General features: G+C 28.3%; 1 long non-coding RNA gene across 1 annotated transcript; it reads right to left on the reverse strand.

The window, feature by feature from the left end:
• Positions 1-11,364: 11,364 nt before the first annotated feature.
• Positions 11,365-12,341, reverse strand: LOC140174455 (uncharacterized). The gene is made up of 2 exons (XR_011863661.1): positions 11,969-12,341; positions 11,365-11,751 (listed from the first exon to the last, which is right to left on the reverse strand). It is a non-coding gene; the product is annotated as an uncharacterized lncRNA (long non-coding RNA).
• Between the last annotated feature and the right edge of the window lie 3,077 nt (positions 12,342-15,418).

Raw genomic sequence — 15,418 nt, forward strand, 5'->3', positions numbered from 1 at the left:
ATTTTTTCTTTTTCCTCCTTTTTCTTTGGTACTTAATGAAAAAGTGAAGTACCTTTTTTTTGGTTATTTGCTTTAGCCGAATTGTGCACCAGCAGTAGCACATTACCTTGATCCACTTGCCATCAGTCTTGTTAATTTTTTTCAAGTGGTAACATAATGGGCTGATTGCTCTTTTTTTGGGTTGCTCAAATGAAGAATGACTTGGTCCTGCAACACTAATATATGCATCAAATAATATGGGACTTTTAAATCCAACTAAATATGTGTTTTTTATCACCAAAAATATGATTATTGTTTACTAAATTCAATAATTTATTAATTTATTTAAGATTTATATTTTATGACTAAATTATATTGAAGTAATTATTTTGAAAAAAAATATTTGGTCAAAATTGAGTCTTCTTGCTTATTTAACAAGGTTTAATTTGGTCCTAAAACAAGCTGTGCAGGTTTTAAAGGATTGATTATAGCATACTGTTGCAAAAAGTTTTAGAATACTACATTTAACGGTATTTGTATACTATCTTAGAGTGTTTGAGAATGTTCTTGATGGTTTCAAAAAAATTTAAAATGTTCTATAAGATTTTGCAATATCTTAGAAGGTTCTAGAAGACTTTGGAAGATCATAAGATATTTTAAAAGAGTTTGAATATATGTAGAAGTATAAAGAACGGTTTAGAATAATTTAGAAAAGTTTAGAGAAATGTGATAAGTTATATATTTAAAATAAATGTTCTAGATGATCAATCTAGATCATTGATTAGATTAATCCTAATCGCCCATTGAAAATGTGAATGGCTATAAATAAGGGTAAAATTTTGAGCTGTAAATGTGGGAGTCATTTGTAACAAACACTTGAGTAATGAAGTGTTCTTCTCACCAAAATTTTTTTCTCTTGTGTTCTCTTGTGTTCTTAGCTTTCTTGCTAAATATTGAAGGTTAGATTAACTTGATCTTAGCTCAAGAGGTTGAGTGAGTCCAAGTACCAATATAGTAGCGTTGAAGTGTATCCAAGACCATGATAATTTTGACATTAGAACAACATTCGAGAGGAAGCACAAGTGGTTTGTAGGTATAGTTTTTGGTGTGACCATGGAGAATGTTAAGAGTCAAAGAGGAAGGGATGCTATTCTTTCTCAATGAGAAAGCAAGAAGGTGTGTTCTTCAAGTGAATTTAGAAGTAAGGACTCTAACTTCTTAGAAGAAAAAGTTTCTTTGTTAGAGAATGTTCTATCATCTATAGATGAGTGCTTCCAAAAAAATAGAATATGATAAGGAGACCCTCAAGACTCATGTGTTGGGAGAACTAGATGTTTTTTAAGAAAGTATGTTCTAAATGGAAGAGAAACTTGAGAATGCCTTGAAGATATTCGAGAAGGCTCGAGTTTGGTTCGAGAAGACAAAGTCTCAACCAACTAATATAAAGGAGGCCGTAAAGATTAATCTCCTAAAGCCAAAATAGTTCAAGGGCATGAAGGATGCTCGAGAGATAAAGAATTTTCTATAACAAATGGAGAGATATTTTAAAGGCAAAGAAGTAGTTAAAGAAGCAATAAAGGTACACACTACAACTCTCTATCTTTTTGATAATGCTACTTTATGGTGGAAGAAAAAGTACATAAATATAGAAAATGGTACTTTCAACATAGACACATGAAAATATTTCAAAAGGGAATTGAAAAGACAATTCATTCCTGAAAATGTGATCTATGAAGCAAGAAAAATTTGAGAAAGTTGAAGCACAAGAGCATAATTAGTAACTATATAAAGGAGTTCACTACTCTCATACTTTAAATCCCCAACTTAACATCAGAGGATGTGTGGTTCTTCTTTATTGATGGGATCCAACATTGGACAAAACAAGAATTATAAAGAAAGAATTTAAGAATGTCGATGAAGTCACTGTGGTGGTTGAATCACTCATCAAGTATCATCGGAGAGACTCTAAACTCAAGTCTTCTTCCAAGTCTAGTTCTACTAAAGGTTGAGGAGACAAGGAGAAAAGTTTTTCAACCAATAATGAAGGGAAGTATTCTTCAAAAAAAGAGTACAAAAAAAAAAGAAAAAAAATTTCGTGCCTAAAGAAGGATGCTTCATGTGCAAGGAACCACACCAAATGAAGGATTATTTCAAGTTAGAAACTCTAGCACTTATCAGGCAGAAACAAGAAGCTCAGTCACAGGTGACCGAATGTTTTGGATCTGTCTAGCTCATAAATGCTGAGAATGACAAGTGGTAGGCCCTGTAAAAAGTAAAGGTTTGATGTATGTCAGGCCTTTATAAATAGAAAATCCGTCGTGACCAAAATTGACATTGGTATTACACATAACTTTATCACATTTGATGAAGTGAAGAAGTTTGGGTTGAAGATCGCTAAAAAAAATAGCTGGTTTAATCCCGTAAATACCAAGGATAAACCTCTTAAAAGAGTAGTAAAATGGATTGAGATGACTCTTTGTTCTTAGAAGAATCTTGTAGATTTCTTAGTAGCATCTATGGATGATTTTAAAATAAAGACAAATATAATAACTATGTAATACTATGACGTAGTATGTATCATAGAGAAAAGCTCTTCATATATGGTTTCTACAGTGTCTAAAGCTAAAAGACACTGATGTTTCCCGTTATGTAACTCAAGAAAGGGTTCAAGAAGGGAGAGATAACATATTTAGCTCTATTATAAAAGGAGTCAACATTCGAAGAAAAAGATGTTTTCCCTAAAACCAAGAAAGTCCTTGATGAAAAAAGGATGTGATGTCTCTCGATTTGTCGAAGCAACTACCACCTAAGAAGAATGTGGATTGCAGGATTGAATTGGAGTTAAGAGCAAAGTTACTTGCCTCATCACCATATAGGATGACACCGCTAAAACTTGATGAGCTAAAGAAACCACTCAAGGATCTATTGGATGTTGGGTTCATCCATTCATCAAAGGCACCCTATGTTGCATCAATCTTGTTCGAAAAAAAGCATGATGGTTTGTTAAGAATATGCATCGACTATCAAGCACTTAATAAGGTAATTATTAAGAAAAAATACCATATTTCTTTGATAGTTAGTCTATTTCATCAACTTGGCAGAGTCAAGTGATTTTTGAAGTGTCAAGATATCACCAAGTGAGGATTATCGATGGTGATAAGGCTAAAACGACGTGTGCCACAAGATATGGATCGTATGAGTAGTTGGTGATGTCTTTTGGCTTAACTAATGCTCCTACAACCTTCTGTACCTTGATGAACGAGATTTTTTGACCTTACCTTAATCGATTTGTAGTGGTTTACTTGGATGACATTGTTGTCTATAGCAATACCTTGGAGGAACGTGTAGAACACTTGCGAACAAATAACCTATAAATAAAGAAAGAAAAGTATTCCTTTGCAAGGGATGAAGTTCATTTCTTGTGACATATCATAACAGATGAAACTCTTCGCATGGATTAAGAGAAGATGAAGGCTATCAAAGAGTGAGAGCCACCGAATAAGGTATCTGAATGGAGGTGATTTCTTAGGTTGGATAATTATTGTTTGAGGCTTATCAAGGAATACCCTGCTAAGGTTGCACCGCTAACTGATCATCTCAAAAAGAAATCTTGAGAATGGTTATAGGAGTGTCAAAAAGACTTTGATGAATTAAAGGCTGCTATCATATAAAGACTAATACTAGCATTGTCCAACAACTCAAAGGTGTTTGAAGTCTACACCGATACTTTTGACTACCCTATTGGAAGCGTTTTGATGTAAAAAAAACATCCTATACCTTTTAGAGCCGCAAGTTGAGTGACACAGAAAGGCGATACATAGTCCAAAAGAAGGAGGCGACTGCAATGGTGCATTGTTTGAGAACTTGGTGTTACTACTTGCTTGGTTCATACTTTATCGTCAAGATAGACAATGTGGTCATAAGCTACTTTCCAACTCAAAAGAAGTTAAGCCTTAAACAAGCTAGGTGATAAGATTTTTTAGATGAGTTTAATTTTGAATTTGAGTACAAGCAAGGCAAAACTAATGTGGTAGCAAATCTACCATGTCACAAGACTGAGTTAGCAGCCATTTCTAGTGTCGAGTAAGAAATTATACACACCATCAAGAAAGGGTTGCATCACGATCTATTAGCCAAGAAATTATTCAAGTAGCTAAAGAAGATAAGGCCAAAATATTTTGTCTAGAGGATGACCTTCTCTACACAAAAAAGAAGACTATACATCCCTAAGTGAAAAAAATCTGAGGAGAGAGTTGGTGAAGAAATTTCATGACACTAACTGGGTTGGTCACCAAGGTCAACAAAGGACATTGGCATTCATTGAGTCTTTTTATTATTGGCATCAGATGAGGGATAAAATGGAGAGATATGTAATGACTTATCTTGTTGGAACAAGGTACTAAGTAGGTTATTGGAACCTCTACCTCTACCTCTACCAGAACAACCATAAAGAAGTGTCTCTCTAGATTTCATCTCTGTTTTACCGAAATTTGAGGAGCTTGGATCTATCCTCATAGTTCTGAATTGATTCTTGAAGTATGCTATCTTTATACCTACCCCTACTAATTGCACTATAAAGAAAGAAATATGATTATGCTTCAAGAATATGGTGAAGTACTGCAGATTACCTAATAGCATCATTAGTGATTAAGATCAACGCTTTACAGGACAATTATGGACAAAGTTATTCAAACTCCTTGGATCAGAGCTTTACTTCTCAATGAGTTTTCATCCTCAAACTAATGGGCAAATTGAAAAAGTGAATGCCATACTTGAGTGTTACTTAACGCATTTCGTAAGCACTAATCAGAAAGGTTGAAAAAAATTTCTAGACATTGCTCAATTCTCATACAATCTACAAAGGAGCGAGTCTACAGAGAGTAGTCCATTCGAGATTGTAATTGGACAACAACTGCTTATGCCACACTTTCTTTCTTTCTCTTGCTCAAGGAAGAGCCTTGAAACTTATCACATGGTTAAGTCTTCGAAAGAACAAACAAATGTCACTTGTTCTTACCTTAGTAAAGCTGCAAAGAGGAGAAATAGGCAGACAAGAAGACGAGACATGCTAGTTATCAAGTAGGAGATAAAGAATGATTAAACTTCTTCCGTAATAATTCAAAGACTTCCATAAAGTTCATAAGGACTTAATCCGCAAATATAAAGGGTCATTTGAGATCGTTGGGCGTGTTGATGAGGTAGTTTATAAAGTACAACTCCCTCTCTCCATGAAGATTTATCCAATCTTTCATGTGAGTATGCTTAGACCATATCATGAAGACTAAGATGAATCAAGTAGAGGTGACTCAAATCACGCTCCACTTGCGGTAATTAGATCCTTTGACAAAGAGATTGAGGAGATCCTACCTGATCGGGTTGCGCGATGAAGATGAGTACCACCAAGTATCCAATACTTAATCAAGTGAATAGGACTCTTAATTAACAAGGTTAGCTGAGAAGCTCGTGAAGATCTGTGGCAATTTCAAAAACACCTAGAGCTCTATCATGAACAAAATACAACAAAAATGTTTGCGCAATAAGTGGGGAGAATGTTGCGGTAAATTTTAGAATGTTTACATTTAATGGTGTTTGTACAGTGTTTTAAAGTGTTTAAGAATACTCTTGATGGTTCCAAAAAGTTCTAGAATATTTCAAAAGGTCCCAGCATAACCTAGAAGGTTTCAGAAGATTCTGAAAAGTCATAAAATATTCTAAAAGAGTGTGGATATATGTAGAAGTTTGAAGAGTGATTTAGAATAATCTAGAAGAGTTTAGAGAAATTTGATAGGTTAGATATTTGTAATAAAACTATGAAAAATTAAGAAAAAAAATGAATAATTTTTATTGTATGTTGTTGTTATAGTAAATTATGGGAGAACAATGCTATCTATTTATACTAATTAGTAAACTGGTTTTGAATTTCAAAATAAGCTAAAATAACCAGAATCTCTAGATGATACTGTTAGAGAAAGATAAGCATAACAAATTCTGTTTTTAGAAGAAAAATATAAGATAACAAATAAAAATAATAATTTAATATGTCACTGCAAGCTAGTGGATAAAGATGTCAATAATCCACAGCTTGGATACGTTCCAATGAAATGGTTGAGGAAGACGCCTGCGACGTGGTGATGCAGAGGGAGATGCGTGTGGTAGAGCTAGAGCTGCCAGCGGTAGAAACATAGAAGGAGATGTTGTGCTTGATGGAGAGAGAGCAAGCAGCACGCGTGCGATGGAGAGGAAGATAGGGAAAGAGAGAAGCACGGCAGAAACAGAGAAAGAGATAATGTGCTTGAAAGGAAGAGCAAACAACGATCTTCAGATGTCGCGTAGAGCGCGGTAAAATAATGCAGATGGAAGTGTCAGAAAGAAGTGCAGATAGAACTGCTGAAACAAAATACAGACAGAACTGTTGAAACAAAATGCAAACGAAACTGTCGGAAAGAAAATGCAGATGAAACTGCCAAAAAAAAGTGTAGATGAAACTTCCGGAAGGAGATACGGAACTGCGAAAATGGAAAGGAGGCATAGACGGAGACAAAACTACAGGAAGGAGACGCAGACGAAACTGTAGAAAGGAGGCACAAGGAAGCGCAGACGGAACTGCGAGAAGGACGAACCTGCGCGAATGAGGTGCAAACGAAATTGTGGGAAGGAGGCACAGACGAAATTGCCAAAAGAAACTATAGATAGAAATGCCGGGAGGAAGCGCAGACAAAACTGTCAATAGAAAATTCATTTTTTTTTTGAAAATTAGAACCATAGTGAATGATATATTCTATGAATGATAGTTGTTTCCTGTGAGAACAGGGATAACCAAGACTGAGGTAGAATTTTTGCTTGGATGAATGATATATTTCATGAATTGGTTAGTAATTTCTCACCGAGATAGTTTATATATCCTCTTTAAGGAGGATATTTATGGCTCTGATACCATAATAAAACTATGAAATAAGAAAAGAAAAGATGAAAAATTTTAATTTGTAATGAAAATTTTAGATGATTAATCTGAATCGTTGATTAGATTTTATTGAGCAGGTAGATGACTATAAATAGGAGTGAAAGTTTGAATTGTGGATGTGGAAGTTATTTGTAAGAAACATTTGAATAGTGAAGTACTTTTTTAGTCAAACTTTTTTTTCTCTCATGTTCTCTTGTGTTTTTATCTTTCTTTGTTAAATATTAAGAATTAGGCTGATTTCATCTTAGTTCAAAAGAGTAAATTAAATATAAGAGTTAGACTAATTTCATCTTAGAATGTGTTAAGAATGTGCAACACACTTCAATTAATTAAATAAAACTAAAGGAATAACGGATAGAATTCTAATATAGACCACTAATTAAGAATAATTTCATTTGAGATGTTCTCTTATCTATTTAAGTACTGCAATATTTATATAAATAGAGTTGAGCTATTAAGATATGAATCTAATTCTTTAACTATATAACTATACCATTTTTTATTATATGATGATGTGCCTCGTCTTATCTTATTAACAGGCATAACACGCGAATTTCTTAATCAGTATACATAGATATATAGAGTATTAGTTAATAATGAAAAATTTATGTTTATCATTGAGATCATTAGACATTACTATAATATCTTTATTTAAAAAAAAGTACACATTGAAGAGAGAGTATCAGAACCATACTTATTGTAGTATATACAGGAATGAATAGTCTCAATGAATTAAATGACGACATTTTTTGTTATCTATATCGGATGCTATTGGACTAAGTTATTATTGGAACAGAATTTTATTACTCGAGGAGATGCATTATTCTCTATTTGAAATAGATTATAATAAAATAAATATGATTTATTTAAAATTATATTTAGATAAAAATTATTAAAAATATAAATTTATATTATTTAAAATTATTTTTTTAACACTTTGATTATAATTTATTTTAAAAAGACTTAAATTTATGTGTTAAAATTTTATACTCTCTTGATCATAATCTTTTAAATTTATAAATTTATATTCTTTTTTAGTATTTTTTTAATTTAATTTAATTTAATATTTTAATAGAATTAATAATTTATATTAAAAAATAATAATAATAAATAAAGTACATACTAATTCAAGAATAAATAGTAAAAATTATATAAAATCAAACAAAAAATAACAAAATTTCATTAAAAAATATATGTATTAATAAAAATATTAAAAAATATATAAACAATGAATAGTAAAAATTCCATTACAAAAATATGCAAATATATATATGAAAAAAAGTTCTAAACAAAAACATGCATATTATGAACAAAACAAATAAATAAAAAATAGATAAAAAATCAAAATTTAGAAAGGAATACTAAAAATAATAGTAAAAAAATATTTATTTATAAAGTATGGCTATGAAAAAAAAGAAATACAAGAATTCTAAAGATTGTTATTAGCATTTTCTTATTATAAATGAAATTGAATGGTAAATTGAGCAAAAAAAAAATTTTTTTCAATATTTTTTAATTTAACAATTGAATATAAACACAAAAATTATATTTTGTTGTTTCTGGTAAACAAGAGTTAAAACACAAATTAAGTTAGTGTTTTGAAGGAAAAAATAACAAAACAAAAAAGTCTGGTATTCAAAAAAAAAATTGTATTTCAAACACTAAACAAAATACATTTTTAATAAAGAGGAGTGATAGGGACCAGCAAATTTTGTATTTTGTAATCATCAATCGGCCATTAATAATATTTTTAATGGTGTGAGATTATATCTAATGGTGAGAGACCATTTACTTTTCTTTTGATGGCTAAGTGTTGACTAAATTTTTAAAAAAATGCTGGCCTCTAGACTTTTCCTATAATAATAATTTACGCTTTTTTTTAGTTTTTTATGGTTATAATTATAGAAAAAAACGCTAATTATCACTAGAATTAGTGTTGGATTTTTAATGAAAATATGACAAAAAATTATATTTATCGCCCCATTATATCCCACAAAAAAAAAAATCCTCGATGCAAACATATTAATATCTGATTTTAAAATTTGTCACAAAGATTTCACTAATTAGCGTCGGATAAATCTGACGCAAAGCTCCCAAGTTACAAAAATCTGATGATATTACCTCGAAAAAATTTTCCGACGATAATGTAGATCCATCGACCAAAATCAACCTAAAATTTATTATCGTCAGATTATACCACTTTAAATCTTATGGTAAATTAATATATTTTTTAAAGGAAATAACAATTACTGTTGGATAATCTAACGTAAAATCTGACGAAAAATAACAGAAAGTTTTAATCATTTAATTAAACTTTTTACATGTTCTTTAGAATGGGAAAGTCGTGAGGAAAGTATGGCGTTCATTTAGAATGTTGAGAATCACGTGCTAAGAATAATTTAAGAGGTATAATAACAAAAAAAGACCCCTTATTTCAAAGGAAGATGTAAATAGCTGAAGTTTTAATTAATTCGGAAGACTTCTATAAATCTTTAAGCTGAAACTACATAAGTTATTTTTTTTTAATTTGACCCAGTTCTATTCAAATATATTAAATTATATAAAAAAAAGTGATTTTATCTATTAACAGTTAACACTAAGTTTTTTACTAATTATATAGTATGTATGCAAAAACTTAGTCATTAAATTAGTCAATATATATGTGTGTGCATACATATTTTATATATTCTCAATTGTTACATTTTGAACTTTAACATATTTTAGAGTATATATTCAAATAAATTTTTAAAAAATTTACATCGGATAATTTTTTGTCAACAAAATTTTATTATATTAAGCTCTTTGAATATTATAAGAATAAGAGATAAATTTTTATCTTAGTTAGATCTGTTATTTTTAGTTGGACAAATAAGTCCTAAAAAATTTGACAGAATTACTTATAACTGTGTTTGGTTTTGAGAATAAGATACAAAAAACAGAAATATAAAAATTAGTATTTTTATATTTTGTTTAGTGATAAATAATTAGATAAAATTATGAAAGTTTAATTTATTCTCATTCAAAAAATTTGAAAAAAAATATAATAATAAAAGTATAATTATAAAAATTAACAAAAATAGTGATAGAAAAATTGAAAAATAAGCTGTATCTTTTGTTAATATTTTTATGTCTTTTCTATTAAGATAAATACAAAATATACTAATTTAGTATCTCTAGACATAATATTTTTATCTATGTCTCATTTATTAAATAAATCTATATATCTTATTTTTATAAAATTTAAAAATTTCAACCTAATAAAATATTTTTGGAACCAAGACGTCAAATGCAAAATTTTGTAAAAACGTATTTGAATATATACTCTATATTTTAATAATATTTAATTTTTCACACGTCACTAGTCATTAAGACTCCATCTCAAAATGAGTAACTGAGAGGAAGAGTAGCTTACGCTACTTGTTGAATAAAAACTAAAGTCTTGTATAGTTTCTATTTTAAATTCTTATGCTTTCTCCAATCCCCACATGTATCTGATTCCATTACTGAGTAGTGTGAGTGTGATGAGGTTCAACAAAGTGTTGTGTAGTCATATAGAAACTGCTTAATAATCACAACTTTTTTTCACAGCCTTGGATTCTAATTAAAGTTCCAAAACCAAAAGCATGTGTTTTTTTTAGCACAATTCACTCAGGGCCACCACACACTGGTGCCTATTCCTGTTTCTCATCTTGAATAATGCTATAATTCCAGCACCAACACCATATATATCAAAATTATATTATATAGAAGAAATAAAATAAAATTTTGATGTCAAAGAAAACTGGTATAAAATTAATTATTTTCAATGAAAAATATTAATCAATAAATAAAAAATACTTTATGAAAATTAAAGCTTCCAAATGGCTGGTATACCAGAGAATTTTTTTTTTTTTTTTTTTTGCATAGAATTATTGTCCTCTCATTATATAGTCTCATATCAATAATCATATAATTGGACACTGTTTCATTCCTCTATATATATATGTCTTAGTAGTTTGTACAATTCGTCTTTTTATTTGTTTTTATATGCTACTTAATTATGAGTTTTTTTTTAACCTCTTTTTTTTTAAGGGTACAGTATTGGCATTCCTACTCCACTTGTAAGAGAACCAGAATAGGCGCATCTGTTCCATTTTGGAGGAGATATTATTACTTTTTTTCTTCCATTCTTTTCTATACACATCATGAAAAAAAAAAGGCACCATTCTAGATTATTAATTAAAATCAAGAAAGAATTAGTATTTTCATTAAATATTTTTACCATAATATTTAAATTAATAGATATATAATAACCAATATTATTTCATCAAAATATAATTTGCACAGAACCTAGCTAATTAAAGGCACACACTTGAAAATCCATTAACCTCTATAAAGTGTTAAATCTTACTGCATTTGTCAAGTGCAGAAAAGGTGTCACTAAATAAGTAAATATGTGTACTTCTCTGCTATAGTACTGCTGCTACTTAATTAATTAACTTGCATGTAATTGTAATTTTACAAGAAAAAAAATTGTTAATAATATATATTAAAATTAAACACCTAATTAATTTTGCAGTAGAGAGATGATATTGAAGAGTGCCCAGTTTTTTAGAGGGGTGACCTCATCACTGTGAATCTGTGATGGCTGAAAGATATGTATGTACTATATGTATATTGTGTATACACTGACATATACTGACATTTATGGAAAATTAAACTACTTTGGTGAAAAAACTCTCTTCATCTATCAAGATGCAGTTCTTGGGTGTGGGATCCAGCCACCCTGGCCTTTGTAATTTAAATTTGTAGCCAAGAAACTGGAATTGGATCTATGGAGCAAAACTTTCAGATTTCAAGAAACTTTAATACATGTTATAATCTAATTAATTACTCATCACAAACCATGTATAAAAGTGGACTTTGATTTGTGTATATTATTATCCTTGAAATCAAGAGGGCATGTATATATTATCATTAAGTAAATAATTTAATTGATAAAAAAGTAATGCAAAATTGGAAAAATAATAATAATAATAATAGACTTACAGGAAGTATGGAAAATTTTGTTTGTTTGGTGTGATGTGAATGCAGAAGATGAGTTGTGAAGAGTGGAACCATGGATAGTAGAAGCTTCCAAAGGAGGAATCCAAAGGGATAGCATGATCCCAAATCAAAAAAAGATAAGAAAGAGAAGAAGAGATGGGAGATTTGGGATCAATGCGATCCCTTTGGATGCCTCCTCCAGTTGCAGTGGAAGAATACAATCACCAAACTCTTTTAATTTCTTCTTCACCTTCTTAATTAAATTCTCCTTCAGAATTTTCATGAACATATAACATAACCTTCTCTTTCTCTCTCTCTCTGGTGTTGATGTTTGTGAAGGAAAGTGAATGGCTCTGAGTTTGAGGCCTTGAAGGAGAGGCTTTCAATGAAAGAGACAACTAGTGCTTATATTAACAACACCAAAATATTTTTGCTACTAACATTTTATACAGTCGTATAATTATAATGTTTTTAGATGATTATTTATACGAGTTATATAAAAAGTAGTTATTTTTTATAATGTGACGTTATAATAAATACGCATATAAAATAGTTTTGCAATGACAACGTATCAAAATTAAATTTTTTTAAATATTCTATGTTGAAATAGTACCATTTTTTATGTTTTATTAATAAATATGCAATATATAATTTAAATAATATCTATATTGTATTTGTATTAGAAAAGTTAATTTAGTTTCCGAAAATACAAACTTATGATGATTTGAGAATGACATCAATAATATTATACTATTATTAATACTTGAGAATTACTCAACAGTAAGGACTCTCTTTCCGTCATCATTTTTTCGTATTTCAGAATTTTCCTGAAATTGTTAAGCAATTTAAATTTTAATATTTAAAAAAATTAGGTATATAGGACGGAGAAATTTTTAAACTGTATGTTTTGATTACATTTATTTGAATTTGCAGAAGCATCAGAAAATTGTTTTCACAAAATTATGATATTTATTGAGATGTAGACCCCATACCCTAACAAACCAAACACAGGGAAAGAAATTTTACCCGACAATGGGTCAGCTATTCATTATTGGAAATTCTCTACAACTTGGCTGGCAATATTAATACATGAATAAATATATGTTTTATTCTAACTTTTTTTTTTTGAGAATTTATGATTTAGAGTTAGAATTTAAAATTTAGAATTTGATTTTATGATTTAAAATTCAAAATTTAGAATTTAGAATAAAAAATAGTTTCAAAAAATTTGTTGAATTATTAATTAAAAAATTGATTTTCTAATTAAACTCTTAATACGTATAGTAGTATTTTCCGGAGAAACGGGTAGTGCATGCTGCTTGTTTTTGTATATGTTATAAAGCTGAATATTAGGAAAAAGGGCATACAAAATAAAGATTTTTTTTTCTATTAAAGTGATTTGTTTTCTATGTAAAATTGAGATAGTTTTTTATGTTGTGTATCTAATTGTTTTGGTAGTGTTACATATATAATTATTTATTATGTGTCTCTTTTTATTAACTTAAATTTTTTAAAAAATGATAATATAGTATTAGTGACAAATGCATATGTTTTATGAATAATATATAATAATAATATTTGTTTGTCTTTGTTATGTTATTAAATTTTTGACTCCACCGTATTAAATTATTATAAAAAAATATTTTATTATTATATTATATATAATTTGTCCCTTCTGTCAAAATTTTTAAAATTCGTCACAAATATAAAAAAATTTATGACTAAAAAATCTAAAAATTAATTATTGTTATTTTCTGAAAAAAGCATAAAGTAAATAAACAAATTTTATATAAAAAAATTCATGTAAAATCCAAAAAAAATCTTGCATAAAAATATAATAATTTATATTTTTATCCGTTTAAATTTATTACAACAGATAGAATTGTAATATATGAATAAGTAATTAAACGGGAGAATAAAAATGTGTTTTGATAATATTGAAATTTTCTGTTATATGAATAATGAATTGTAGGGTTGTGGTCCAAGCCACATGTTCCCACTACGCACTATAAGTTCTATAATGATACTTAGAATGGATATACATTAAAAAAATTATGGCACATAATATTTTATATATACGCATAAGGCATAACCATATACTTTATCAAGGATATCGATGATTATATGCGTGGACCACAAATTAGGCATACATAATAAGGGAGATATTTGCACAAATCTAAGTTTTGGTCAAAGATGCTTAACATAATAATTCAGTACTTATTGATCGTTTAAATTACAATATCAATAATTGATAAATGTTATATTTTTTATGAAGCAATTTTTATCATGTGTTCCATTTTTAGAAAGTTTTAACGTCCACCAATAACCGTCTTTTCTCATCCTTTCACATCAAAATCTCAAGATCTCTTTTTTTTTTCTCTTTAAAAAAAAAAGTGGTCCATTTATTTTACTTTAATGGATTTCACTCGATTTATTTAATCATCTGTAAATTTTTATAATTAATTAAGAGAAATAATAAAAAATTATCAGAATTTATTATTTGTGACCATCAATTAGTCATCAATATTAAAAATATATGATAACGTATGTTATTAGATTACTAGACTAAAAAAATTCAGTTAATTATTAGATAACGACAAAAAATTATAAATTCTTATGTCCCTAATATTTCTTATTAATTAATATGGTAATACTAGTGTAAATAATGATGGCAAAATTTATCTTTATCGAAATTATTAAAAAGAATTAATTAATAAAATATAAAAAAAATTATTAAAAAGATAAATATACTCTTAAATTATTTTTTATTTATTTATTTCTTAAAGATATATTTTTTCTTTTATTGGATTTTTTCTTTCCATTTTTTTATTCTTTTTGCTTTTCTAACTATGATATTATGAATTAAATTAACTTCTGATGAGTCTTACTTTACTTTTTACTTAAATTTTATTGTAAATAATTTTTTCATTTTACTTTATAACTTCACTTTGCACTCTCAAATCCAATACAATAATGGCAAAATAAGAACTAAGAGAGGAAGAAAAATAATATATATATATATTGAAAATTATAGAAAAAACACAATTCAATTATAATGTACCAATTCTGTAAAATTTTTATATTAATTGTCATTGCTAAATCCTATAATCAAATTTAATTTTACAAGTCTAATAATAAAGAAAAAAATTCACACTATTTAACAATAATATCAAATTAACTCCTTATAGCAAGAAGCGACAAAATCAACTTGAAAAAATGTTTAAATAATTATAACAACGAAATAATAATAATAATAAATTTCTTATTCATGATAAGGTGAGTTATAATTTACATATGTATTCCAAGTTTAAAAACAATTAATAAAAGTAAAAAATATTTGTTCTCTCTTCATTATTCTTATGTTGTTGCTGTACGTGTTGGATTTTGAGAAAACAAAACAATAAAGTTTTTACTAATAGTGAATTGGTGATTTACAATAATAGATTTTTGTTA

The sequence above is a fragment of the Arachis hypogaea genome, chromosome 7 (genome assembly GCF_003086295.3).
Source record: "Arachis hypogaea cultivar Tifrunner chromosome 7, arahy.Tifrunner.gnm2.J5K5, whole genome shotgun sequence".
Lineage (NCBI taxonomy): Eukaryota > Viridiplantae > Streptophyta > Magnoliopsida > Fabales > Fabaceae > Arachis > Arachis hypogaea.